Below are 25716 nucleotides of genomic sequence, written 5' to 3' on the forward strand. Positions count from 1 at the left end.
ATGGGTTTTATCGACTATTTTCCCTTTCCTCTCTTAAGGAATAAATAAAATCCGGTGGTGACTTTGTATCATTCGAGGCAATTTTTTCACGGTAGTGACAGCTGGCGGCTCTGCTGGGGACCCGGTTTTCCTAAGCAATTCAAACCTAGTTTAGGTTATCTTTTTGAGTGTGTGGGGGTTTATCTCTTTTATTTTTGTTTTATCTTTATTTTTTCCTGCTTTATTCCTGTTAATATCATATTGTACTTGGCTCTATGACGATGAGATACCAAAAAGAGGATGATGTTGATTGAAAGAAAACCTCATGGGAAAGACTCTCTACCCGAGTTTGAGAGTAAGATTGAGATGGGAGAGGTTGAGTAGTATGTGCCACCGAGAATATTTTCTCGTAAGGGTCGATACGAGAACTTCGCTTAGAGTATATTCTTTTAAAGATATTTATGACTGACAAGATTTTGGCGTAAGCGTCAACATTTTCATTAGAATCCATGACTCTAAGGACCTTTTTAAAAAATTTAAACTTTGTCCAATTAGGAACAATGGTCACGTAGTACGGGTCCCCGAGAAGCTTTTCTCGTGAGGGTAGGTATGAAGATCTCACTTAGAATAGATTTCATGGAGCTGACGTCTGACAAGTAAATTGACATAAGTGGCGGACAATCAAGGAAATCCATGACTTTGAGAACCACGTCTAGAACCCAATGTCAATAGTCACATAGTGAGGGTCCCCGAAAGCTTTTCCCGCGAGGGTCAATACAAATACCTAACCTAAAATAGACTCATTTAATGGAGTTGTCAACCGGCATGCTTTTTCCCTAAGTGGCAAACACTCAGATGAATCCATGACTTCGGGGTATCTATTTCTCAAACGCCCTAGATTTTTCACAGTGAGAACCTTGGTTTGAAAGCAATCACTATTATATTATATTCCTCATCTCAGAGATCTTAGATTATGAACCCATGCTTGTGTAACATTCATCCGCACATGATCATACATGCATGCATTCTTGCATCATAATCAAACAAAAAATATATACACGACATCACATTGCATCCATTCCATTGCATCTGAATCTCATAAGCATTCATGCATACCATTTCCTCAAAAGGGAACTCATTCAGCCTTTTGTCCATGACCACGCCAGTTGATTTCCTGAAACCCGTTGGTAGTAGTTGAAGAAAGACAGAGTGTTTGAAGCATAGTCAAGTAGTGATTAGAAGGAAGAAAGATGCCTTAAAAGGATAGTTGAACCAGGTGGGAAGTTGTGGTAGATATGTCAAGAAATGACCGTCAGCATGTTGTGGTGGAAAATGTTGATCCCCCACTAGGCTTTATTGTGACGACCAACCCAATGTACAATCTTCTGCTCGATGATGATCCTCCACAAGTGAGCATTCCTAATAGATCCCAAATGAGGCCATTGACTAATCCTATGAAGGAAAGGCTTTGTGACCTTGAGGAGAAACTCCAAGCTATGAAAGTGTCTGACACGCCTGAGCTTAATGCTAGTGATATCTGCCTAGTTCCAGACTTGGTAATTCCTCCAAAATCCAGAATACCCAACTTCGAGATGAACAAAGGGGACATCTGTCCAAGGCACCATTTAGTGATGTTTTTCCGAAAAATGACCTCTCATACCCACCACGATAAGCTAATGATTAATTGTTTTCAAGATGGTTTGAGTGGGGCATCATTGAGTTGGTATTTGGACTTAGAAATAAGTTGTATCTAGTTATGAGGGGACTTAGCCAATGCATTTCTGAAGCAGTACAGATACAATCTGGTCATGGCTCCCAGTCGCACGTAGTTACAAAGCCTATCTTAGAAGAGTAGTGAATCTTTCAAGCAATACACACAGGGGTGGAGAGAATTGGCAGCCAAAGAGTAACCACTACTCTTAGACAAAGAGTTGATTGAGATGTTCATTTATACTTTGCATGTTTCTTATCTTGAAAGAATGATAGGTAATACCTTACCAGACTTTTCTCACTTGGTGAAAGTTGGAGAATGCATCGAGAGCATTCTCAAAAGTGGAAAGATCTAAGACACCTCAAGCATCTAGGCTATTGAGGATGAATCCCTTGTCAATTCCCAAGAGGAAGCTCCACGAGCTCCATGCCATATACCATTCTCTCCATACGGTCAACATCGTCATGAAAATCGAGGATCTTCTCGGTATTAACAACAAATCCCACATCAGCAGCATCAACACACCCGACAAATACTAAGAAATCTAGAAAGGCGCGTTGATCTTCTTCCAATGTCGTACAGTCAAGCACTGCCATATTTGATCAAAGGTGGATTGATAGTTCCAAAAGAACTGAGTCTAGTGATCCCTCCATATCCACTAAGTTTTGACTCCAACATCCGATGTGACTTTCATGTAGGGAAACAAGGGCATTCAACTTAAGACTGTAAGGTGCTCAAGAGTAAGGTACATACTTTTCTTAACTCCAAGTTATTCTCACATATGCCCGAAGGACTTTAAATCAACAATACTCCTTCACCTAGTTATGTTGGGCTTTTAGTCCATGCTATGGAAGAAATTGATGAGGATATGTCTGAAGATGATTATCATATTGGTCTTAATGAGCATGATGGTCTCAACTCTAAAGAAGGCTAATCTAGCAGTGAACCAAGCACGAGAGAGCTTCCTCTATGCTGACAGTCATTTAGCTATTTCTAGCATTTCATTCGGATTTTATTTGCATTTTAAGTACTTATTTGCTTTTAAGTATTGTTGTTTTCCTTTAATGGTAATATTAATGAAACGATTATGCATGTTTTGAACGAATCCTTTCGTATTCACTCGTCTTTTCCATTTATAAAAAAAAACAAAAATATTTCTCACATTCACTTATCAAATTGTTTTTTAGCAAAGATTGGAGGGAGAATGATGAAAATAAAATGCCCATAATTGTTGAAGGCATGTTTCGGATAAAATCCTGCTGACGATGTACATGCATTTTTTCAAATCCTCAAACACTGGAGAGATAAGGAGTTAATCCCTAGTTAACCACTTCGAGCCTAGAAGTAGGAGCTTTTTCGAATCTAAAAAAATAACCTTTACGCTTAACTTGGGGCAAGGTAGTTATTCAATGAACCTAACCATGCATTTGATTCACAAGAGAATACATCCAATATATGGATCAACCACATGATATCCTTCACACACATCCTGAAGTATCGAAGGAACCAGCGGAATCCAAAAGTTATGACAGTATTCTCCAATGAACAATGACTTGGCAATCACAAGCCTTAAAAAAAATCAACCCTTCTAAGTTGAATACCTCAAGAGTTGACTTAGGAAAAAATCAGGGTAATCCTGGTGGACTAAAACTTCGAAAAAGACGTCCAGGAAAAAATTAGGGATCAAAAACAAAAAAAATTTATAAGAGGTCTTCAAATCCTAAAAAAAAACATGACAAAAAGCAAAACAAGGTGACTGTCATTTCAAGAAAATATTGAATCATCATCTTCACTCTCACACTGTCAAACAAATACGTATGTCGAATTAACTGAGCGTAGGACTGGAGACCATCACGAAGAAGGGGTGGGTCAAAACAAATTTCAGCCTTATATCCTTTGTTTTATAAACCGTGTACCAGACCATGTTACAATCCTCAAAAGACCTAATTGAAGCATGATTTTAATTTTGAAAGCATATTACAGCTTGGTTGTATAAACTAACTCCTAGAGATTTGCTAATCACCTGTATTGGCATCATATTCTCAATGTATCTTTCATACACTAGCTAAATTAGCACCACATTCGAACTAATGGCCCATTCGTCATGCACTATCACATCATTCCAATAAATGATTATCTTCAAAACTTGCATGAGTATGGCATTACAATTACCATTTATAAAAGAATAATCTTAATTTCAATTCAGTACTTGACATCAAGGAATTGCAAGAAATAATCAAAAAAGATCTTGATCTTTCGTCGGTACTAACCCGAATCAAGACTACCTCATAACACTATGGATCAGGGGTTTGGCATCCAATGACTATGTTGACCAAATAATTAGTCGGTCTGAAAGGCTCAATCATGGGTAGACCACAGCAAGATTCAAAATATTAGGATAAATCATCTCAGACCATGTCATGGTATGACCACTCCTAAAACTTCCTTCCAAGGAGAAAGCTTTCAAAGACCCAAAAGACTAGGGCGAGACAAGTTGCAAAGAGCCTTAGGGAAGAGCAAAAGTATAGTCATCATGCTTTGATTACGTTTCTACGCTCATTAAATCATTTGTAGACCATTATGGCATATCATACAAATAAGTTGAAGTTCTCTCATGAACGAATGTGAAGCTTATCAGCAACATATCAAACTTGGGGCATCAAGAGCATTCACATCTATCCTTCCATCACCGCATCTTCAAAGACTGAGTATCGAGAATTCAAAACTTTTCACCAAAAGTCCAATCCATATTGGCAACTACAAAAAAAAAAACAAAGTCCATCTTCATGAATCCAAACCTAATACCCAAAAATAATCTCACCCTTGAAAAATGGTGACCATGAATGAACTGAATCACCTTCATGCATTCACATATGCATCACATACAACATACATGCATAATTTTCATGTTGAAATAGGAAGCGCTCTCTCCAAAACGAGAAGTTTTCATCAAATTGACACACACCATATGCCTACATGACACTTTTCCTTCCGTCAATCCTTTGACGATGTGAATTTCTTTCCATCAACCCTTTGATGATGCCATCAAACCCTTTGATGATGACATTTCTTCCCATCAACCCTTTGGTGACGATATGACCTAATTGTTCTTGTCCATCATCCTTATAATGATGACAATATTTTCCATCAACCCTCTGATGACGATATTCTACGACAAGTTCTTCTTGTCTACCCTTTGAAGATGCCACTCTCTAGTGAATTTCTTTTTGTCTACCCTTTGATGATGATATTACCTAAATTGATTCCTTTCCGTCAACCCTTTGACAATGTGAATTTCTTTCCATCAACCCTTTGATGACACCATCAAACCTTTTAATGATGTCACTCTCTAGTGAATTTCTTTTCGTTTATCCTTTGACGATGATATTACCTAAATTGATTCCTTTCTGTCAACCCTTTGATGATGTGAATTTATTTTCATCAAACCCTTTGATGATGAAACTTATTTCCATCGACCCTTTGATGACGATGTAGCAGGGTATTCGTTACCATTAGAGATATTGACTAAATCCAAGGTAAACCATACAAGTCGAGTCGCCACCGCACTTCTATTTATCCAAAGGAATGGTTAGAAAGCGAACAAAAACCTAAAAGTTTTATCGAATAAAAAACTAGTAAAAAAGTAAGAGATCGGGGTAAGGGGATTGGTTATGCAATAGGAAGGTTTTAAGCATCCAAAACATCTTAGGTACTCCTAAGGAGCCCTTTTCACACTTGTTGTAAGGTTGGTATTTTGTGAAAATTTATTTGTGCAAACATGATTGAAGAGATGAGAAGAGAATGTACAAGTTATTTACAATTTTGTGTTTGGATGGATAAACCCATTGCCTACGTACCATCTTAAAAAAGATTAGGATCAAAACCTCGTAGTTCGGGGTAAAAATCTCAAAAAAAACAAGTTGGTGAGTTGATTGGTCCAAAAGCCTTAAGGTCTTTTGTTATCCAAGGGAGGATAGCTTCAACAAATCCACCATGTGAGGATAGCTTCAACATGCTAGTGAGGGGTTAACCCTATAATAAGCATGGAAGACTCATTGTCCATCACTAAGGATATAGGTGAGTATTACATCTACCTCCAGGATAACTCAAACCAAATAGCTAAAGGTTATGAAAAAGTTTTGATTAAGAAGTGGCCATTGAAACCACAAAAGTATTTGAATGGGTTATATTTACCAATGAAAAATATTTACAAAATATGGTCAAAGTTGACTTAAGGATTCAATTCAAAATAAGTGTTATGAAAAAAAAGTTTGAAAATCAAAAGCATAATGCTTAGGTTTCTAATGTTTGAAAAGAAGTGTTAAATGTTTACACAAAAGTTTTGGCTTGGGTTAGAGTGGAGGGAAGAAGAAGAATGGCTAAAGTCCTAATCATACAAGAGATGAAGGAAAAGAAACAAGACCACAAATGGACTTCCTCTCTTGAGATCATATTGATGATCCAAGTAGCTCTCATCCTTTGGAATATGCAAGCAAAATAAGTGTAAGCTCAAGCAATCAAATTAATCAAGCAAGCTCTTAGAAGATCCCCAATGGCTCTTGTATCTTTCACTTTGAATGAACATGGCAATGGTTCTTCAATTTGGCTAAAATAGGATTCCCCTAGCACAAAAAGCACACAACATCAAAAGGTTCCATGAAGCAAATCAAGAATGGACAAGATTGAGTTTAGAGATTTGGTCCTTCTAATCCATCTTCAACATTAGGCATTTTTACTCCATTTTGCATAGGGATGTCCTAGAAACTAAGTCCATTTGTCCATTTCTTTGCATTTGGTCCACAACAATAAAAACAAAACACAAGCACAATAATATATACACAATTATGTGCTCAAGTGAGCAAAAGGCAAATTGCATTAACATAAACATGTGCTCAAATGAGCAAAGGAAAAAAGCAAATGAATAATATGCACAAGAATAGTAAATTGCATAAATGTAAAGAGCAAGAATTAAATGTTAATGGTTAATGGTTAGTGTTAGAGTTTGTGTGCCATAAGGCAATTTAGCGCTATGTTAAGCAATCGTAATTGGATTTATGTAGAAGTCACAACTATCTTAGGTCGGTCAATAATAATGTAGGCAACAACACAAGTTAGAGATTTTGATTAGTGAATCAAACTCCAACAACTTGCCAGGCCAAAAAGAAGATGGGAAATGATCTTGTATTGATTTAGGTTCTTTGCATGATTTAGGAAGCAACATATCCTTAATGCAAAGCCATTCACTTGATCTATGATCAAGATGAATTAGATTTGAATCAAGGAAGGTTAAACCTCCATGTATCAATGCTAACCACCAATCCTTAACTCATTGATCAAAAAAAGAAAAAGAAGAAGAAGAAGAAGAAGAATATTAAAGCACATTAATGGAAATGGAATAAGATAATCAACAAGCATTGACCAAAGATAGAGAAGATCAAGGTCAAACAATAGAAAACATAAGCAAAATGAAGATTAGAAGTCAAGAAACAAATAAAATACTTTTGGTATTTTTCAATATTAAAATAAAACTTGAATTAAAATAATAAAGAAAGGTCAAACTTCAAACTCACTTCAAATCAACTTTGAAAAGTCCAAGTGAATTATCCCAAGTTCAACAAGGTCAAACAAAGTTTGACAAAAAATTTCAGCATTTTTAGAAGTTAGAAACTATTTTAAATCAATTAAAATTTTATAAAAATAACCTAATTGAACTAAAATCTCAAATAAATCTCAAATCAATTAATAAATTGATGAGAATAGTTTTCATAGATCTATCATCATTCAAAGAGGTTGGAAAAATATTTTTGTATTTTTTGGATATCAAAAACAATTTTAAATGAATAAAAAATAACCAGAAAAGTGAAAATTACTAAAAGATATCAAATGATAAAATAAAAAATATTAAAAATCATTTTTAGAAAGTAGAAATTAAAAGGAGAAAAATGAAATTGGTCTCACATTTTTTGGACCAATAATGAAGGAGTTATGGATTTTTAAAAAGAAATAAAAGAAATAGAAATCAGAAATTAAAAAAAAAGGAAAATGCATGAACCGTCTTATGAAGCTTCATTAATTGACGTGGATCATCACACGGCTAAGAAGCGCACGTTCACCATATGCACAAGTCAACTGAAGCGCACCATGCCAATAAAAAAGTCATAACAATGGACATATGAGATTAGATCTGGAAACAGCAGTGGACGGCTCAGATTTAATCTGGAGAGGGGACGGTGACCAGCGCCACCGTCTTCTCCGGCCAACTTCCGGCCAAGCTTCAAGTTGCAGAGAATCAAATGTTAACCAAAATACACGATCCAGGCACCAATCGAGAGCTAGGGTGATGTACATCACCCCTGTACCAATCAAATCCACTCTAGGTTTCTACATTGAGAGAAATCAGAGATGGAATTTTAATGGTGTTCAACTGAACTTCATGATTTTTGAAAATTGAAAGCTCAATAGTGTTGCCTCTATGCAGAGGACTTCCGATCACACAACAACAACAGAAAATAAGCACTATACAAGCTGATTCGAAGAAAATAAAAGTTGAGGTAAACCTCTGATTTGCAGGGCTTGGAGTCACAATTCCTTGATGCTAATGCTTACAGTTTACTCTATGGATCAAGGTGAAGAGGTTTAGGAACTTTTAGATCTGAAATTTCAATCGAGGAAATCAAAATTCAGATCTGAAAATTGAGAGAAAAATGAGAGAGTTCCTTTGGTGTGACGGTGAGGTTTCAATTGCACAACATGTAGGGCGTCTTCAGGTTAGTGAAACGAAGCTCATATGCATTGTATTTATAGGCAAGGCAAGCTGAAAATGCATGATCATAAACTTGCATGGATGGAAAGGGCCTCCATGCATGGGCCTGTACAGGCACATGGAGGGCCCAATTCCACTTGGATTTGGAAACTGATGCATGATGGAAGCAAATTAGACGTGCAGCTTATGTAATAATCGTTCATGCAATGCAAATTTTAATGATTTTCCAAAATGTGCCATAATTTTCAAGCCTTCGAAAATGCTATGTCCAAACTTGAAACACCACCTCATGAGTAATGGTTGGAAAGCTTTTTGCATAAGGATCATTTGTTATGTTGATAAAAACTCCATTTGAGCCTTGGAAATTGATGAAAAGTGGTCATGAAGTGTGGGGTGCAAAACATGTACATGTGAGATTTTCAAAATTGGCCAAAGTTCAAGCCCTTCTGTTTCATTGATGCAAGCTCCAAATGACAAAATCTTCAACATCAAAGTTGTAGATATTTTCAAGACAATCAATTTGGACTTACATTTGGCATCATTTGGATTTTTTATGAAGAAGTTATGGGCACTTGAAGTTGGACTTTTTCACATTTCAATGCATTTGGTCCAAAGTGACCTATAATGTTTTGCATTATCACATGTACTTATTTTAAGAATTTGAAACTTTTCTCAACATACCATTTGAATTAGACATCATAAGATTTTCAATGCATTTGATCACACCTCAAAATCATGAAAAATGGATGAGTTATGTTCTTGGGAAGTTGACCCAAAATTAGGGTTTTAGTCAAAGTGACCTATAAGGTCTTGGAATGGATGATGACCTTACAAGCTTCAAATCAATTTTTAATGAACATGAAGGTTGTTCATATGGTCTTTAATAACATTTTTTCTCTTGGGGTCATCTCCATTTGACAAACACATCAAAAGTTAGGTCTCAGTGTATTTCAAAATAGTCAGATGAATTGACTGATCAACTTCTCAAGTTCAAACCTCATATCTTGATGAATTGATGATTGAGGACACTCAAATAGGTTCAAATATTCATGAAATGATTAGTGAAATAAATTCCCTTGATTTTATTTGATCATGGGTTGAGGTTTCTTCATGAGCAAGGCACAATTGATGAACATATGAATTAGGGTTTCCTTGGGAAACAAGCCTCAAGCCCCTTGATTTGTTTTGATCAAAATGATGAATTGAGACACTTGGGAGGCATATTTGATGGATGAGAGCTTTGGGAACCATTGACATACTTGCCTTCATCTTCAATTGGCCCTATCAATGCACATAGGATCTCGTAGAAGCTTTGGACCTTGTGACTGCTCAAGCTACAAAGAAAAGATGTTAGTGACATATTTTTGTGCTTTTGGTTAGTAAATAAAATGAGAAAAGCAATAATATACAATTCAAGCATGCTTGGTGACCTCAAACCAAATCAAAAGAGATCCCACCCAAAGGTAAAGGAGCCAAGGTGCTTATGATCCTTGAGACAATGCAAATGCAATGTTATGATGCCATGAGGGATCTTAGGGTCAAAATTGGGGTCTTACAGATGATATTCCAAACACTTCTTTCAGTTAATTCTTTGACGATGATATTACCTATATTGATTCCTTTCCGTCAACCCTTTGACCATGTCAATTTCTTTCCATCAACCCTTTGCTGACGACATTCATTATCTTCCATCAACCATTTGATGATGATATTCACCAAAAATATCTCATTGGAAAAAAAATTAAATCCCTACAAAAATCCAAATGCCCAATTGCATTCCCATATGCATTGCATGCATAACTTTCCCGCCGAAACGGGAAGTTTTACAAAATCCATATCCCCAAGCAACTTAAAACCCAATCATTATTGGCACCCCCAACAAATAATTATCAAAGCCCAACCATACTTGGCCCAACCCATAAACCACACATTTGCATACTCTCAACAACCCGAACATACATGGGCATTTTGCATACATAACATTGCATCATAATATACTCTTCAAAGTGGGGCATGCGCGATCAACATAATCTACATCCAAATATTACTTAAAATAAAATATCCTTATGGATATCCTCAACAAATATACCTAGTAGGAGTCTATAATCTTCTTCCCATCCATCCCTGGGGATGTTCATCGCCAAAATCCAAATCTTCCTTCCCATCCGTCATTAGGGATTCTATTCACTAAACTTTTGACCTTCTCACCCGTGTATAAGGATTGTCTTCGTCAATGAACCTTTTCTTCCCTTGTATTCACTAGGGATTTTCACCCAAATTTCAGGTATTCCTAGTCGTTGCAAGGAATCATCGCTGAACCTTTTTTCCTTCCCAACCTTTGCTAGGGATTGTCTTCACTAGTTTCAGGTATTCCTAAGCGTTGCGAGGAATCATCACTGAACTTTCTCCTTCTCATCTATCACTAGGGATTTGTCTTCTTTAGTTTCATGTGTTCCCAATCGTTGCAAGGAATCGTCACTGAACATTTTCCTCCCCAACCGTTGCTAGGGGTTGTCACCACTTTTGTTTAACATTCCTAGTTGTTGCTAGGGATGGTTGCCACCCAATTTCATATCTTCTCAGCTGTTGCTAGGGACTTTTCACCACCAATTACATAAGAACTTACCCATATCAAAGGCTTTTCCCCCACATTTCTTCTTGGCTTTTCTGTCATTTGAGATTTTCCCTTGGCCTTATGCACAAAGGATCTTGGTCCCCATCCAATTTGTGTCTAATGCAATAAAGAATCTGGAATCATACATGATGTATCTAATACCAACTTTTGCAAAGTGTCACACCCCGATTTTGACCTTGAATCGTTGATTCAATACATTCATCATAGCTATTGCACCTCTACATAGCATACCATGCTTACCATACCGCATAGTGCCTAGAGTATCAGCTGAAATAATTTTTTTTGAATCTATAGCCAAACCGGTTAAATTAATTGACAGAGGTCCGTCAAATCAGTGAACGGAAAATTTCCAAATCAAGCTTGCAAACACCAGTTTTATTAATCTACGTTTCACGTAGTTTAATCTAGTATGCTCGATTTATTTTTCGGCTAAGTTTTCGGTCACCTTTTGACCCGCCCGAGCCTTTTAATCGATCAAAATTTATTTCAAACTTAAAAGAAACTTTGTATTTTTTCAATAAGTATATTTCGTATTGATCATTTTAGTGCATCCGGTTTAATTTTTCGAGCAAATTTTCACCCGACTTTTATTCGTAATCAGTCATTTTTATTTTTGTTCCTTTTTCCAAATATCCAAATTAACTAATTAGATTTTTTCTATTATTTATTTTGAAATTGGATTAGTTTTTTAATAAGAATATTTTTTTTTTCTTTAGCAATAAAATGATAATAATTATTTCAAAACAAGAGAAGTTACCATTTTTAATAGGATTCCTCACATTACAAATTTGACAGCTAGCAAGGATTATCCAAATGGACCGTATCATTGGCATAAGTGGCCTACTGTAAGGTAGTGGGTGTTTTTTTTCGTTAGTTGAAAAGGAAAACACGTGAGGAGAGAGAAGGAGTGGAAAAATGAAAAAAAGGAGAATAACTCATATCATCTCTCTCATTAACCTGCTACACAAAAAAAATCACAAACCCATTCACTAATATTCCATTTTTCTTCCATTAAACTTCTTTCTACCACACATCCCTTAAACTCTCCGCCGCCACCCTTGTTACAACCTGAAAGTCTACAACCGGAATCGTCGCATCACAACTCAACATTCTTCCGGAAACAACAACAATATTCGACACAGTTCCGTTACCGAGTTCCATTACCGGTAGCAACAACAACACAAAGCGGTAGCAACCTTGGTATTTCGGTAACTCACATGTTCGAGTTCTTTTTTTCGTGTGTGTTTCCATGTGCATCATTTGGTTTTTTTTTGTGTTTAGTCTTCATTTTGTTTGTTAGTGTGATCACGTTATGTGCTAAAAGTTTCTTTGGTTGAAAAGCATTGGTTGTGTTTTCTTAAGTCTTGAGTTTTTTCTCTCTGAGTTACAGTAAAAAGATGGAAATCGTGTTTGGAAGATGAGCATAATATTGTTTTTGTTCTATAGTTATTACTTTTTTTAATTTAAATCAGCGTCACTTTTTAAGATATATACTACTGGACGCAAGAATATCACAAGGGAATAGGCTTGGTCAAGTGGTAATACTGAGGGTTTGCCTTCTAGGGGTCTTGAGTTTGATCGTGTTGTGCGCCATTTCCTTTTTCTAGCTTGTTTTCTTTTCTTCTTTTTCTAAGTTTCAACTAAATTTCTATTTATTTCATTATTTTTAACATTTCATTTTTTAATGTTATTTTATTTTTAGCCCTTTTTATATTTTTACTCTCACTTCTTCGACACTTGTTGATTTTATTGTTTTTCCTTAATTTATTTTATTGTTTAAATATCGATTTTTAATCTATGGATTGAACAATTCCTTTGTTGTTTATTCCGTGATTATTTTGTCGTTATATTGGTAGTTATTTCACAGCGTTTGAGAAGCCGCATATGACATTTCGATTGTTGTCAATATGCGCAAACCGGTTTTTGAGCACATTATATACACTTTTTTGGTTTGTTTTCAAATTCCATTTGTCATTGCACGTCCTTGCGTTATGTGACATTGATTCACATCCTCGCATCCCGATTTTAATCCGTGCACGTCCCGGTTTTACTCTTTTTTGTTTTAATTTTTTATTATTATTATTTTATCTTGTAAATACAACTTCGCGCTTGTTGCTTTCTTCACATGGCTTACTCTTGGGCCTTCTTACAATGAGACCATTCTCTCGCACCTACACTCATGCATTATTTATTCGTTTGATTAGGCCCAATTTAATTATTTCTCTAACTTGTATCCCCATTCGATAAAATGTACCCCCACTCCCATGGTGTGTAATAATTTTACTATTTTATTTCTTTATTTGCTTGATTGTTTAACTAGTTACTAACACAAGAATAAAATCAATTTCCTTTCAAAAATACCAAAAATAATGACTCGATCCAACGTCGAGTATTTTCTCAATAAACAAATCAATCAATTTCTATCTATTCCATTTCTTTCAAACCACTTCATTCAAATCTTTCTCAATCGTTCATCAAATGCTTGATCCAACGTCAAGTCATTTTCACAATAAAACTCAAAAATACTTAATTCCTATTTAACACTTTTTCAATAAAAAATGGAAATGGAACATGGTGGATACCACGCACTCCTGAGACTAGGATTCGAGATGGATATCTCGCCTATCTTAGCTTTCGCCATAATCCAAATTTGTCAATGCGGTTTCTTCAAACCCTTTCTCAATCAAATCTCAAAAACACTTAAGTCTTATTAAATACTTTTGCAAGTAAGATGGAAATGGAACGTGGTGGATACCATGCATTCCTGAGACTAGGATTCGAGATGGATATCTCGCTCATCCAAGTTCTCTCTATTACTCAAGACACATTAAACGAATCAAATTCTTTTCTCACCGCCGTGCAATTGACCCTTAAACATTTTCTCAAACTAGAGGTATTTTGTTTCAAGATGATACAAAGAAATGTTTCGTCCACTTGAACGTGTGAGCAAGCTTGCGACGTTGCCTGTGAATGTTGATTTGTAAATCCATTCAGATGTGACGCGAACAAAGAAACAAAGTAGTCCAACCATGTTTTCATCGATTAGAACAAAGTAGCTTTCACTAAAATCGACCAACAAAGAAACATTTTTCTACCCAGAACTACGTAAGCCTTGAGTTCTCTATTGCACTCGGAGATACGTAGGAGCAGGATTCATAAATCTTGTCAGACTCATTAATAAAAAACTTAGGTTTAGTCCCCTTCGTTGAAAATCCAAAAACATTCTTCTATCTTCCATTCTTTCTCTCCCACCTAATAACTTGATAAGCCTAACACTTCAAACTAATACTAATGCGCACAACTAACCTAACGGTTCCCGTTGAGTACAACGGATGTGAGGGGTGTTAATACCATCCCCTTGCGTAATCGACTCTCGAACCCTGATTTGGTTGCGACGACCATAATCAATTTTGTTCTTTCTTGGGTTCTATCGATATTTCACCTTTCCTTTTAGGAATAAATAAAGTTCGATGGCGACTCTGTTCAGTCCATCATTGTGAGCGTGCGATTGCGCTTCACTAGGTCGTTTTCTCATTTTCTCATTTTTTCCATGTGCACCATTTGATTTTTTTTTGTGTTTAGTCTTCATTTCATTTGTTAGTGTGATCATGTTATGTGCTAAAAGTTTTCATTGGTTGAAAAGCATTGGTTGTGTTTTCTTAAGTCTTGAGTTTTTTCTCTCTGAGTTACAGTAAGAAGATGGAAATCATGTTTGGAAGATGAACATAATATTGCTTTTGTTCTATAGTTATTACTTTTTTTAATTTAAATCAGCGTCACTTTTTAAGATATATACTACTGGATGCGAGAATAACACAAGGGAATAGGCCTGGTCGAGTGGTAATACTGAGGGTTTGCATTCTCATGATCCTGAGCTTAATCCTGTTGTGCGCCATTTCCTTTTTCTAGCCTGTTTTCTTTTCTTTTTTTTCTAAGTTTCAACTAAATTTCTATTTATTTCATTATTTTTACCTTTTCATTTTTTAATGTTATTTTATTTTTAGCCCTTTTTATATTTTTACTCTCATTTCTCCGACACTTGTTGATTTTAATGTTTGTCCTTAATTTATTTTATTGTTTAAATATTGATTTTTAATCTATGGATTCAACAATTCCTGTGTTGTTTATTCTGTAATTATTTTGTAGAGATATTGTTATTTCGCCGCGTTTGAGTAGCCGCATATGACATTTCGATTGTTGTCAATATGCGCAAACCGATTTTTGAGCACATTATATAGACTTTTTTTGTTTGTTTTTAAATTTCATTTGTCATTGCACGTCCTCGCATTATGTGACTTTGATTCGCATCCTCGCATCCCGATTTTAATCAGTGCGCATCCCGATTTTACTCTTTTTTGTTTTAATTTTTATTATTATTATTATTATCTTGTAAATACAACTTCACGCTTGTCTCTTTCTTCACATGGCTTACTCTTGGGCCTTCTTACAATGAGACCGTTCTCTCGCACCTACACTCATGCATCATTTATTTGTTTGATTGGGCCCAATTTAATTATTTCTCTATCTTGTATCCTCATTCTACAAAATGTACCCCCACTCCCATGGTGTGTAATAATTTTACTGTTATATTTCTTTATTTGCTTGACTGTTTAGCTAGTTACTAACACAAGAATAAAATCAATTTCCTTTCAAAAAGACCAAATATAATGACTTGATCCAACGTCGAGTATTTTCTCAATAAACAAATCAATCCATTTCTATCTATTCCATTTCTTTCAAATCAATTCATTCAAATTTTTACAATTGTTCATCAAATGCTTGATCCAACGTCATGTCATTTTCACAATAAAACTCAAAAATACTTAATTCCTATTTAACACTTTTTCAATAAAAAATGGAAATGGAACATGGTGGATACCACGCACTCCTGAGACTAGGATTCGAGATGGATATCTTGACTATCTTAGCTCTCGCCATCATCCAAATTTGTCAATGCGTATTCTTCAAACCCTTTCTCAATCAAATGTCAAAAACACTTAATTCTTATTAAATACTTTTGCAAGTAAGATGGAAATGGAACATGGTGGATACCACGCATTCCTGAGACTAGGATTCGAGATGGATATCTCGCTCATCCAAGTTCTCGTCATTACTCAAGACACATAAAACCAATCAAATTCTTTTCTCGTCGCCGTGCGATTGACCCTTAAACTATTTCTCAACCGGGAGGTATTTTGTTTCAAGACGATGCAAAGCAATGTTTAGTCCACTTGAACGTGTGAGCAGGCTTGCGATGTTGCCCGTGAATGATGATTTGTAAATCCATTCGGACGTGATGCGAACGTCCTCTTCTCCACTTGTTTTGGGTAGTCCAACCATGTTTTCGTCTTTTGACACAAAGTAGCTTTCACTAAAGTCGACCAACAAAGAAACATTTTTCTACCCAGAACTACGTAAGCCTTGAGTTCTCTATTGCACCCGGAGATACGTAGGAGCAGGATTCGTAAATCTTGTCAGGCCCATTAATAAAAAACTTAGGTTTAGTCCCCTTCATTGAAAATCCAAAAAAAATCTTCTTTCTTCCATTCTTTCTCTCCCACCTAATAACATGATAAGCCTAACACTTCAAACTAATACTAACACGCACAACTAACTTAACGGTTCCCGTTGAGTACAACGGACGTGAGGGGTGTTAATACCTTCCCCTTGCGTAATCGACTCCCGAACCCTGATTTGGTTGCGACGACCATAATCATTGTCTTTCTTTCTTGGGTTTTATCAATATTTCCCCTTTCCTTTTAGGAATAAATAAAGTTCGATGGCGACTTTGTTCAGTCCATCATTGTGAGCGTGCGATTGCGCTTCGCTAGTTCGTTTTCTCTTTTTTTTTGAGGTGCGACAGATGGCGACTCTGCTGGGGACGCCGTTCCCTAAGTGAGTCAAGCCTAGTTAGGACGTTTGTATGCTTTTGTTTGTTTAATTGTGTGGCTTTTCTTTATTGCTTATATTATCTTTATTGTTATATTGATATATCTGTTGTATATTGGTTCCATTGTGATGTTGGTATTTGGATGTTCTGATTGCAAATCATGTGGGAAAGACTTTACATCCGAGTCTAGAGTGAAAAACATAAGATAAGACGATCGTTGAGTAGTACAGACTCCTGAGGTGAATACTTCGTAAGAGTCGGTATGAGAACCTCACTTAGAGTAGATCCTTTTGCAAATATTGTCGCCCGAGGTGAATACTTCGTAAGCTTCAATATTTCAAAGGGGCTCGTGACTCTAAGAACCCTTTTAGAACATTGAAGCTTTGGCTAACTAGTAATGATGGTTGCGTAGTATGGATTCCCAAAGTGAATACTTCGTAAGAATCGGTACGAGAACCTCGCTCAGAATAGATTCTCTAGATGGAGTTGAAGATCGGAAAGTATTTTCCGTAAGCGTCAAACATTCTATCGAATCCATGACTCTGAGTACCCTGTCTAGAACCAAGTCGATAGTTGCGTAGTACAAACTCCCGAGGTGAATACTTCGTAAGAGTCGGTACGAGAACCTCAACCAGAATAGATTCCCTTGATAGAGTTGATAACTGAAAAGCATTTTCAGTAAGCGTCAAACATTCTTGTGAATCAGTGACTCTGGGGGTCCTTTGTAACAAAATCCTAGATCATACCCGACGAGAACCCCGTTTTGGAAAGAAAATAGATTTATCCATACCTCATACCTGTGAACCTGCACCAAAGAAAAAACATTGCATCCATCCATTCATTGCATACGCATAAAAAGCAAAACTCTTAGTTTGTTTCACATTGTTTCAGGAATTCAAGACTTGTTAGCAAAATGAATCCTGAGAGAAGAAGCACTTTTCAGTTCAAATACAAGAAAGTGGACCTTACCATCCTGCAGAAGTTGAGTGCCAAAGTAACACCAATCAAACTCAACAGGTTTATGCAAGATTATGGAAGAATTCTGGACATCTTAAATAAGAAGATGACGTGATGACTGTAGTGAGTATTGCTCAATTCTATGATCAACCTCTACGTTGTTTCACATTCTTTGATTTCCAGTTGGCTCCTACCTTTGAGGAGTTTGAGAGGATTGTAGGCCGAAATTTGAAGGATCATAATCTATTTCCTAAGTTTGATGAAGGTATTCCTCCCAAGAAGATATCTTTAGCTTTGGGTTTGAAGGTTTCTGAAGTCCTGGACAATTGGGATGTGAAGGGAGCTTTCAATGGTTTTTCTAGGAAGTTCTTGGAAGATCAAGCTAAGAAGATGGAAAAGGAGGGGAATTCGAAAGCTTTCTATGTTGTGTTAGTCGTGTTGGTGTATGGGATAGTTCTCTTCCCAAATATTAACCATTTTGTGGACCACCTAATCTGCCATCTCAATTAATGAGGGAGATCAAGTGGTCCACGTTTTTTCTGATTATTTGAATTTCATTTTAATTGCTTTATTTTCATTAATTCATATTAATTTTAATATTGATCCAAAAAATATGAGAGTTTCACTAAAAAATTCCAAATATTTTCCTCTTTCATATTCTGAATTAAAATTATTTTTTGGATCATTATTAATATTTTTCATGATTTAATTGATTTTTCATTTGTTTTTAATTGTTTAAAAATACTTTTAAGTCTTTAAAAAATCTGAAATTTTTTCTCCAAGGTCCTTTGATCTTGTTTGACCTATGATAAATCTCATGGCCATTTATTTGGTGTTTTGATGAGGTTTTAGGAATTTGACAAACCATATTTAATTTAAATGCATTATTTTAGTATTTTTAATTGGAATAAATGCCAAATAATTTTGTTGACCAATTGTGATGACTTGTTTATGTTTGACTCTTGTTGTTGGGCCTTGATCAAGGTTGATTTGACTTTGTCGAATTAATATCATTGGATCTAGGGGATTGATGGAATGTACATTCCATCTCCCAAAATAAATGAATGATATTAATTTGGTAAAACTCCTCCTTTGATCAATTTGAGATTTCATCTATTCCCCTCCGACTTCATCTCATTCCCTTTCTTTATGCATTCATCTCATTTGGCCTATGATATCTCAAAGTCCTAAAGCTAGTTGATTGAAAAATTAACATGAGTATGGATGAGATTAGGCCACACCTTTTGCATATTCTTTTTGTGTGTGGTATGTTTCATTAGCATAGTTCATAATATTATGTCTCTAACATGCATTAACACCAAAATTATACCGCCCGACCTCAAATACTTGTGACTTCCACATAAGTCCAATTACGATTGCTTAACATAGCGCTAAATTTGTGAGAATAAAAGGCATAGCATTCTAGTTAGTGAGATTGTAAGTTTCCCCTCTTTCATGGTATTGTGTGGAAACTTGGATTTTTTTCCTTCTTTGGAAGATGTCTTGGTTCAAGGATCCATGCTTGTGATAAGTGGGTTGAGTGTTCTCCAAAGAATGTCTAATAATGAAAAGCAAAAACAAAACAATACTAACTTCTAACCTATTAACTACTAACTTTTAATTTCCAGCCCTTTACTTTAATGTCATTTAATTCTAGCTTTTATACATTTTCCATTGTTCATATCACTCTAATTGTTTATGTTAATGCAATTTTCCCTTTGTCCACTTGGACCATATTGTGTGATATATTTTGTTTGTGCTTTGCTTATTTGTGTGGTCTTTGACCATTAATGTACATAATAACAACAAAAACCCCAAAAAACTTTTGTATGGACTGTTGGCTTGATCTTGGACAAATGGACTTAGAACTTAGGCAACATTCCTATGCTAAAGGACTTGCCCAATGCCAACTTATTGAGAAACCAAGTGCTTGAAATTTGAAACTTCATCTGATACATCATTCAAGATCTCTCTAAGTTCATCAGCAACATGATCATTGTGAAGCTGTTATTTTGAACTTGTGACTTGTGGAATTCATCTGTTACATGGGCTACCTTGAAGAGGACAACACTCAAAGCATCTAGGAAGTATTCCTCAGTGCAGGATTCATCCATGGTGATCAGGTCAATGCAATTGAAGATAACGCTGAAGATGGAGATGATCCATGTTTGGTTTATCGGTGTGAGATAACTTTGAACAATTGGAAAGCGATTGAGATCCCTGAAATTTTTCCTTTTTCAAAGTAATAATTGTTGCTTTTCCTTTCAAATCCTTAGCTCTGCCCAAGGCTAATGGATCATGTTGTAGGGCCCCTTTTCATTTTCAAATAATCATTATCAGTGAATGAAAGACATTTTGTTAAATTCTTATTATTCATTTATTGGCATTCTCTTAAGAAAATGGAAATCTTTTTAAAAACAAAACAGTTTTCATTTGTGCATCTTTTATTTTTACTTTTCTAAAAAACAATCAATCATTCAAACATGCAGAATAATTGATAACCCCGTTGAATCCAATGACTCTACTCCCTCTCATAACTTTGACTCCCCTATCTACCAAGCGGAAGAAGAGGGTGAGGAAGATTGTTACATCCCTGAAAAATTGGCAAGGCTGCTCGAGCACGAGTCCAAAGCCCTTCAGCCACATGAAGAACCAGTGGAAACAATCACCCTTAGCACATAGGAAGAGAAGAAAGAATTCAAAAGTCGGGACCACATTTGAAGCCATCGTCAAAGAGAGATTGGTTAATCTGCTACAAGAATATGTGGATGTATTCGCATGGTCATGCTAGGATATGCCAGGCCTGGACACCGACATCGTTGAACACAAGATGTCGCTTCAGCCAGAATGCCTGCCAGTAAAACAGAAACTCCGGTGAACAAGACCAGATATGGCTCTGAAGATTCGTGAAGAAGTCAAACGATAATTTGATGTCAGTTTCCTCGCAGTGGAGAAGTACCCACAATGGGTAGCTAATATTGTACTTGTGCCTAAGAAGGATGGCAAGGTGAGGATGTGTGTTAACTATAGGGATCTCAACAAAGCTAGTCCAAAGGACGATTTCCCGCTACCACACATTGACACTCTGGTAGACAACACTACAAGTTTTGTTGTATTCTCCTTTATGGATGGATTTTCTGGATACAATCAAATCAAGATGCCTCCAGATGACATGGAGAAGACCATTTTTTTACCCCTTTGGGCACATTTTTCTACAAGGTGATGCCTTTCGGTCTCAAGAATGTCGGAGCAACTTACCAAAGAGCTATGGTCACTCTTTTCCATGATATGATGAACAAGGAGATAGAGGTTTATGTCGATGACATGATTGCTAAATCTCATAATGAAGAAGATCATATGAACCATCTGAAGAAGTTGTTTGAACTCCTCAGAAAGTTTAGGCTACTGTAATACCCCAATTTTGACCCTAAGATCCCTCATACAATTTCATCATAAGCATTAGCATTGGGATCATACCTTGGCATCCTCCTTACCCCTCCTTTATTGGGTTTATTTGAGGAGAGATCACCAAGCACTTTGTGATCGTATCATACTTGTATTTTATCATTTTTACTAACCAAAATACCAAAAATATGTCTTTGCATTTGCCTAACTCTTTTGTAGGTAGGGCATGATCTCCATTGATCTATCAAGTTCATATCTAGGGTTTGAGACCCTCATGACAAAGAGCAAAACCATGAATTGATTCAAGAATGATTATGAGCATCATATCTGAGTCCCAATGATTACTACATGTTATATTAATCAAGTTTTCTTCAAGAGTTTGAGGGTGATTTGCCTTGGAAACCCTAGTTTGACTGGGTATCTTGAGTAACTTCTCCAACAAGCTATCTCACCAATTAATCAAATTTCTCAAGGGACACTTCAAATTTCATCATATTATGCATATATGATATACCATGAGCCTAGAAAGTCAAGACAATTGAAGGTTAGCAAGTTGGTTGATGGTGGTTGGCCAGATGAATTCATCTGATCAAAATTGGGTCTCCCTAGACCCTATCTCCTAAATTTTTCACCATATGAAAATTATTTCAAGAGAAAACTTACTCTAAATGACATTCCAAACAAATTTCATGTTGAGACCTAGAGCTAGTTTTGCTTGGAAAATCATTTTCTATGTTGAAACATTATAGCTCATTTTGTCTAAACCCTAATTTGAAAGTCAACTTCCCAATGCCATAACTTGCTCAATTTTTATGAGATCAAAGATTTCCAAGTTGCATAATCAAATTCAATATGTCTACTTCAATTTTGATGTTGGGAGTGAGATCTAATTCAATTTTTATGACAATGTGATATGAGGCTACATTATAGGTCACTTTTGACCTATACCATTGAACAAATGATTTTTCCAAACTTCAAAAATGCATAACTCTATCATTTCAAATCCAAATGACATGACATTGGTGACCAGTTTTAAGGTATTTTAAAGATCTACAACTTTGATGAAGACACTTTTCTCATTTGAAGCTCACATAAAAAGTTAACCAAGGTAGAATATTGAGATATATGACTTGACACTTAGAAAAAATTTCAACATGTTGAAATTTCCAAACTTCCACCTCAAAATTCATCATGATACAAGATTGAAATGGAAAAGTTTTGAACATGATAGTTAATCCTCTTGATCAATTTTTTCCAAAAAGTCCAAGTTCATCCATTTTGGACAAGAATTGCTAGGGCTGCGCATGGAATGAACATGGTATCGTCATTTGGCAAAGATCAAACTACAAATCTTCACACACACTTGCCTTGTAATCCAAGTTGATTTCAGACCCTCTCACACTCACTTGTGGACCTTAAGAAATGATCTCATGGGCCTGTACACGCCCATGCACCCATGCATCATCAATTGCCAATTTTGGAAAGTGAACTTGAAGGTGCAAATATCATGAGCTGCAGCTATAAATAGAACCCCTTATGCTCAGAATTTAACACACATTCGCGCCAGCTTTGATCCTAAACCCCTAACCCTTCCATTTGAGAGGATAAACCTGAGAATTTTATCTTGAAGTTGAGTTTGAATCTCACTGTTTTGAGATTCAAAACTCCAGGGATCCAAGACCTTTTGTGCATTTCATTCTACTCCTGCAAGCATTCTGAGTGAGATCAAGCACGAGCCAAGGCAAGAACTGTTGAATCCAGACCTGCATTGAAGGTATTTTCCAGAAAATTTCATCTCTTTGATTCTCTCTCAATCTTGCTCAATTCTCTTGATTCTTTGGTTGTCTGAAGTCCTACCAATATAGCCAAGAGGATTGAGTTGCTTAGAAGTCAAATCGAAGTAACTCAGTTGACATACCTCAAATTTCAACTCCTCATATCTTTCTATATGTGAGGAGTTAGTTAAAATTGAGGTGGTATTCGTGATCTACACCATTTTCCTTTCAGATCATGTCCTCCTTTTCTATTTATGATGTGGTGATGAATGGACCAGTCCGGCCAAGGTCGCCTGAGAAGACGACCGACGCTTTGCTCCGGCAATGATGTGGCGTGGTCCGGAGCCATTAGAGGAGTTCAATTTGTTTTAATCATGAGCGTACATTTTAATTACCAAGCGTGTGGACGTTTGAGTCGGGCCCACCATGGAACGCGCGCTGGTAGCCACCTAATCTGCCACCTCAATTAATGAGGGAGATCAAGTGGTCCACGTTTTTTCTGATTATTTGAATTTCATTTTAATTACTTTATTTTCATTAATTCATATTAATTTTAATATTGATCCAAAAACTATGAGAGTTTCACTAAAAAATTCCAAATATTTTCCTCTTTCATATTCTGAATTAAAATTATTTTTTGGATCATTATTAATATTTTTCATGATTTAATTGATTTTTCATTTGTTTTTAATTGTTTAAAAATACTTTTAAGTCTTTAAAAAATCTGAAATTTTTTCTCCAAGGTCCTTTGATCTTGTTTGACCTATGATAAATCTCATGGCCATTTATTTGGTGTTTTGATGAGGTTTTAGGAGTTTTACAAACCATATTTAATTTAAATGCATTATTTTAGTATTTTTAATTGGAATAAATGCCAAATAATTTTGTTGACCAATTGTGATGACTTGTTTATGTTTGACTCTTGTTGTTGGGCCTTGATCAAGGTTGATTTGACTTTGTCGAATTAATATCATTGGATCTAGGGGATTGATGGAATGTACATTCCATCTCCCAAAATAAATGAATGATATTAATTTGGTAAAACTCCTCCTTTGATCAATTTGAGATTTCATCTATTCCCCTCCGACTTCATCTCATTCCCTTTCTTTATGCATTCATCTCATTTGGCCTATGATATCTCAAAGTCCTAAAGCTAGTTGATTGAAAAATTAACATGAGTATGGATGAGATTAGGCCACACCGTTTGCATATTCTTTTTGTGTGTGGTATGTTTCATGAGCATAGTTCATAATATTATGTCTCTAACATGCATTAACACCAAAATTATACCGCCCGAACTCAAATACTTGTGACTTCCACATAAGTCCAATTACGATTGCTTAACATAGCGCTAAATTTGTGAGAATAAAAGGCATAGCATTCTAGTTAGTGAGATTGTAAGTTTCCCCTCTTTCATGGTATTGTGTGGAAACTTGGATTTTTTTCCTTCTTTGGAAGATGTCTTGGTTCAAGGATCCATGCTTGTGATAAGTGGGTTGAGTGTTCTCCAAAGAATGTCTAATAATGAAAAGCAAAAACAAAACAATACTAACTTCTAACCTATTAACTACTAACTTTTAATTTCCAGCCCTTTACTTTAATGTCATTTAATTCTAGCTTTTATACATTTTCCATTGTTCATATCACTCTAATTGTTTATGTTAATGCAATTTTCCCTTTGTCCACTTGGACCATATTGTGTGATATATTTTGTTTGTGCTTTGCTTATTTGTGTGGTCTTTGACCATTAATGTACATAATAACAACAAAAACCCCAAAAAACCTTTGTATGGACTGTTGGCTTGATCTTGGACAAATGGACTTAGAACTTAGGCAACATTCCTATGCTAAAGGACTTGCCCAATGCCAACTTATTGAGAAACCAAGTGCTTGAAATTTGAAACTTCATCTGATACATCATTCAAGATCTCTCTAAGTTCATCAGCAACATGATCATTGTGAAGCTGTTATTTTGAACTTGTGACTTGTGGAATTCATCTGTTACATGGGCTACCTTGAAGAGGACAACACTCAAAGCATCTAGGAAGTATTCCTCAGTGCAGGATTCATCCATGGTGATCAGGTCAATGCAATTGAAGATAACGCTGAAGATGGAGATGATCCATGTTTGGTTTATCGGTGTGAGACAACTTTGAATAATTGGAAAGCGATTGAGATCCCTGAAATTTTTCCTTTGTCAAAGTAATAATTGTTGCTTTTCCTTTCAAATCATTAGCTCTGCCCAAGGCTAATGGATCATGTTGTAGGGCCCCTTTTCATTTTCAAATAATCATTATCAGTGAATGAAAGACATTTTTTTAAATTCTTATTATTCATTTATTGGCATTCTCTTAAGAAAATGGAAATCTTTTAAAAAACAAAACACTTTTCATTTGTGCATCTTTTATTTTTACTTTTCTAAAAAACAATCAATCATTCAAACATGCAGAATAAATGATAACCCCGTTGAATCCAATGACTCTACTCCCTCTCATGACTTTGACTCCCCTATCTACCAAGCGGAAGAAGAGGGTGAGGAAGATTGTTACATCCCTGACAAATTGGCAAGGCTGCTCGAGCACGAGTCCAAAGCCCTTCAGC

Source organism: Lathyrus oleraceus, chromosome 6 (genome assembly GCF_024323335.1).
Source record: "Lathyrus oleraceus cultivar Zhongwan6 chromosome 6, CAAS_Psat_ZW6_1.0, whole genome shotgun sequence".
In the NCBI taxonomy this organism is placed as follows: Eukaryota; Viridiplantae; Streptophyta; class Magnoliopsida; order Fabales; family Fabaceae; genus Lathyrus; species Lathyrus oleraceus.